The following is a 5,380-nucleotide window of genomic DNA, read 5'->3' on the forward strand; positions in this document are numbered from 1 at the left end:
TCAGGCTCCAGCAGGAAGTCGTTAAAGACTCTACAGCTTGTCCAAAATGCTGCAGCACGTGTCCTGACGAGAACAAAGAGAATAGAGCACATTTCTCCAGTATTAGCATCGCTATACTGGCTTCCAGTTAAATCTAGAATAGAATTTTAAAATTCTCCTCCTCACCTTCAAGGCCCTTAATAATATAGAGCCTTTTTACCTTAAAGAGCTGTTAGTACCTTATAAACCCACTAGAGCACTCCGCTCCCAGAATTCAAGCCTACTTGTCGTCCCTAAAGTCTCTAAAAGTAGAGTAGGAGCCAGAGCTTTTAGCCATCAAGCTCCTCTGCTGTGGAATAAACTACCACTTTCAGTTCGGGAGGCAGACACCATCTGTTCGTTTAAGAGTAGGTTCAAAACCTTCCTTTTTGATAAAGCTTATAGTTAGAGCTAATTAGTGCGGCAGAACGTTACTTGTTCTATTTTATGACACATGACACACACGGAGCTTCTTTTTCCAGCTTCTCCTTCCTCTTCTCCATCCCTATCCCCCTTCCCCGGAAACCCTTTGCTTTATCACCCGCAGATCCAGGGCCTCTGTGGCCGCACCATGGATTGCGGTTTGTTGATGGCGCACCGGGGGTCGTGGTGGTTGACCCAGTGTGGCGGATTCTGTGTCGTGTGGGCTGATCGTGGTGGTGGTGGTGGACCCTGTGTCGCGTTGGCATCGGGCACGGGCATTGGACCAGGACCGCGGCGGCGGCTCGTGGTGGGTGGCGGTGGACGGTGACTGAGGACTGGAGTGGCGTCTGGTCTGGATGGTGGATCGTGGTCCTGCTGGTTGCTGACCATGGACTGTGATTGCAGCGGGACTGCTTGGCATGTCATGTTGGGGTTGTCCTTCAGGATGCTTACCCTCATTAAATGGTGCTAGAGACTTTAATCTTTAATCTTGAAGACTTTAATCTTGATGATGTTTTCCTGCACGTGGCATCTGTTGCACTTCTGTCCGTCCTGGGAGAGGGATCCCTCACATGTGGCTTTCTCTGAGGTTTCTATGTATTTTTTACCCGTTAAAAGGGTTTTTAGTAGTTTTTCCTTACTCTTGCTGAGGGTTAAGGACAGAGGATGTCACACTCTGTTAAAGCCCTATGAGACGAATTGTAATTTGTGAATATGGGCTATACAAATAAAATTTGATCGATTGATTGACTGGGAACTGTCACATGCAGCTCACAGCAGCACAGGTTGTAATATTCACATTCTGCAAAGTTTCCAGAAAAGTTATCAAATCTTTTCATTGAATAAAAACCAATTCACAAAGGGCTTCACAAATGAAAAACAAAAGTAAAAATACATTAAAACACACGTATGAAAGAGTCAAAATATAAAAACACTACAGGTGACAGAAATGTAATCATGTTTTTATGAAACCAAAGGCTCCCCTTTCGGCCTACATTAGTGGTCAAAATCTGAAACCACATTGCCGCATGTTTTGGAGCAAGCCTCCCGAACTCAGTCTCTCAGGGTGCAACATGTTTTCTTTGTTCTTGGGAAAGCCTAGGAACTCAGTCTCCCAGGGGGCAACAGGTTTCATTGTAGTCCCAGGATGCCCAGAGGTGTGACAAAAACCCACCAGGGTCAACTCCAATTGGTCACTCAGGCCCATGACCTGTGAGGTCACCGGGCCAATATAAGGGGACTTCTGCCCCTTCTCGTCCTCTTTCCACAACTCTCCAAGGCAGCAGTCGGCCAGCCCTCTTCTCCTGCATTCGCCGAAGGGGGGTGGGCTGCTCCAGCTCACATCTTCTCTTCCCACCCAACAACCGGAGGTCAGAGGTGCAGCATCAACTCATCTCTTCAAGGAAACCTTCACGCATCTCAAGCTTTTCCAAACTCCTAGCAGCGACTTGATGTCCTGCAGGTAAGAAATTGAACATGGAACGGAGCTCCACCGCTCACAGAACCACTAAGCTAGAGGCCATACGACCAACCGGAGACGTCACCGAATTGTTAACTGGACTGCAACTTCTTTTCCCCTTTCCCTCGGATTGGTAACATAATATGGGCTTAATAATTATACCAGACTAAGCAAGACTGTTTATTCGATTCTGTGTGTTTATAAGTTTGATATATGCTGTGGTATTGTGATTATAAGTTATTTGAAAGTAATTGTTAGTTAGTCTCTGACTTACTATTCACACAGACACACGCATATCTCTACACCTTTTTTTTTTTAAGTTTGTTTGTCCTTGTTTAGACTTGCTTTTCAGAGGCACTATGTAGATAAATTTATAACCTATGGATACAAGTAAGGATCGACTGCAACAGGGAAGTCAGGACTTTGTTTACACGAGGGATCAGCGGCTCGCACTGCGGTCAGGAAATCATGCTGGCGCAGTTCACCCCATACTCAGGGGTAGAACTGGTGAGGCGCTACCGTGGAAAAAGAGCTGGCCCGTTGGTGAAGGCGAGGCGGCTGCAGAAGCGGTGGACTGCTTCTTCACATCCCAGACCCCAGGTATGCCATGCACTCGACCCGCTGCAGTTTGCCTACCAGGAAAAGGTGGGCGTGGAAGATGCCATCATCCACAGGAGGGCGGCACCATGGCCGCTCAAGGGCAGAGAACAAGGGTTCCGGTGGACGGCCCAGAGGCCGGTCAGGAGCCAAGCAGGGGAGCTCCTCAGGAAGGCGGCCAGAAGACCTGTCAGGGGCAGAGGGCGAGAGCTCCGACCTCAGCCCCGGACGTGGGGCAGGAACTGGAGCTGGCACCGGGAGGACCTCCGACGCCGGAACAAATGTGGCGTCTGCTGGGACCTTCCGGCGAGGGACAGGGACTGGAGTGGGGACAGGAGCAGGGACTGGAGCTGGCACCGCGAAGACCTCAGACGCCGGAACAAATGTGGCATCTGCTGTGACCCTCCGGCGCAGGACAGGGACTTGAGCGGGGACTGGAGCAGAATGACTCACCTAAGGGCGATCTTTTAGCCATAATTCAATCACCGAGATCATCTCAAGGGTCTCTGCCAAATAAAAAACTTGATCATGAAAAAAACTGATCTCTGCTGAGTCCATATTTTGGTCTGATCGTTATGTCACGGTTTGAGATAGGAGATGGACCAAGATGCAGAGTTTTAAAACAAAAGGTGATTTTAATTAAACTAGTTCTTTCAACAAAACAAACATGAACACTAAAGGGGAAAAACAAATGCACAACGAAGCTAACACAGCGTTTCAAAAGTGAAGAGGCTCAGGGGATCAGGACAATGCAGCACAGCACAGCACCATGGACGACAGCGGGTAGCAGAACAAACGATCCGACAGAGGACAAAGGGAAACACAGAGGCTTAAATACACAGAGGCAAGGCAGGGGCAATTAAAGACAGGTGAAACAAATGAGGATTGGGGACGACAATCAACGACAGGAAGTAAAGACAGAAACAACACACAAGGAACAGAGACTACAAAATAAAACAGGAAACAGAAAACACAAAGAGACTGAAATCAACAAACTAAAATGACAGCACATGACAAGAACCTGTAAACCCAGTCAATGTGTGGAGAGCTGGAAGAGATGGCGGCGCTCGGCTTGGCTTGATTTTACATTTACTGTTAAACGGTTCATGTTCAACTGAAATAGTGTTTTATAAGATGGTGGGCATGAAAAATGAATGAGGACCAAGTTCCAGCTGATAGTATCAACTTCTCTGTCTGAAGGTGAGTTAACCTGTTCGAGGGCATTACCCCAAGGGAGCCGTCCAGGTGCGCTGTTTTACCGATCAGCGTCAAACATTGTTATTTACAGAACTGCATCGTACAGCTAGGTACTAATGCAACATATCGTTAGAAAGCTAAGATTCTTCTGATTCCAGTGATGTAAACCATTTCAAGATCCGATCACCACAGCCGGTACAATCAACGTCCCAGTCAGACCGGAAGTGGGGGAAAAAAATTCCGTTTGCATGTAAAAAAAGATCTAAAAATGGGGGATAGCCATATCCTATTGGTTCAAGTGAGCTGTCAATCTAAACTTGACCCAATCGGAGCTGACATGGATTGGCATGGTAAGATATGTGTGTGTCTGTGTTGGTGCCAAGTTAGAGAAAGTGTGTAGAGTGAAATGCAAAGAAAGACTGTGAAGAGCAGAACAAACTAACATTAACTTTCCAATAACTTATGACCAAAATATCACAACAACACAAATCAAACTTATAAACATCAAACGGAATCGAATAAACAGTCTTTGCTTAGCCTAGTATAATTACTAAGCCCAGTTGTGTTACCCGTCCATTGAAAGGGAAAGAGGTTGCCGTGCAGTTCTTGTGCTGAGAGAGAGGTGGGTTGCGTTGAGTTGAGGAATCGAAAAGAGGAGTTGGACAAGTCAGACTTCTATCATCGGCGGGATCGTAGAAAGAGAAGATGTGAGCTGGAGAAGCCTGGAAAAAAAGAGAGGGGGAGACCTGGCCTTATATTGGCCCGGTGACCTCACAGGTCATGGGGCCCAGAGGGACCAATAGGAGTTGACACTTTTGTCTCTGGTCGGTTTTCTGTTTGATGCTCAGGCATCCTAGGAGACTGAGTTCTGGAGGCTCTGGTTTTCTCCAGAACAAAGGACATGTGGCTTTAGGCTTTTGACTGCATATGTGGGCCGAACTTTGGTTCTCAAAATACCAGGTCCCAGCAGGGGGGGGGGGGGGGGGGGCTGATGGATCTTTAGAAAACGAGCCCCGCCTTCGAATGACCAGCACTCTGACATACTGTGCAAGTTTCTGGGCCAAGGATGAAGACATAATGAGGAAGACTCTGAGAAGCAGCCCATCCAGGACGCCACAAGAACAAGTTCACACACTGGGATTAAAGGAGGGCGGCTCCCTGCCTCCAGCGACTGCTTGTGAACGTGAACCTGGAAACCTAAACTCATTTTCAAATCTCTGCTGAAACTAAACCTCTAAATCACCACATCGTCTTCCATTAAGAGACGTCCCCCGTCCTCTCCTGTCCCTCGGCTGTCTCACACACACAGTTTAGTTTTAAATTACTTTCAACTCAACATCTGTGTTTTTGACAGATTACTAAGAAATCAACCAGTTCTCTGAAGCTCAACAATTAGAGGGTTTATTGTTTATTCAATTGATACAAATTTACTTTTTTTATTATAAATGATCACAAATTAAAATTTTATCTTTACTTAATAAAAAGATGTAAAAAAATAATAAAAAAAGTAAACTCAGCTTCTTAAATCTGATGATTTCCAATGTTATTATTTTCAAATATTTGTCAATATTGATTATTGATTGTGAGCATTTTAAATTGATTAATCAATTCAGGTATTTCTTTGGACTATTTGTTAAAACTGAACAGTCGAGCGTCAGATGCATTAACGTTTAGGAACAGTCAAAA

This window comes from Pleuronectes platessa, chromosome 13 (genome assembly GCF_947347685.1).
Source record: "Pleuronectes platessa chromosome 13, fPlePla1.1, whole genome shotgun sequence".
In the NCBI taxonomy this organism is placed as follows: domain Eukaryota; kingdom Metazoa; phylum Chordata; class Actinopteri; order Pleuronectiformes; family Pleuronectidae; genus Pleuronectes; species Pleuronectes platessa.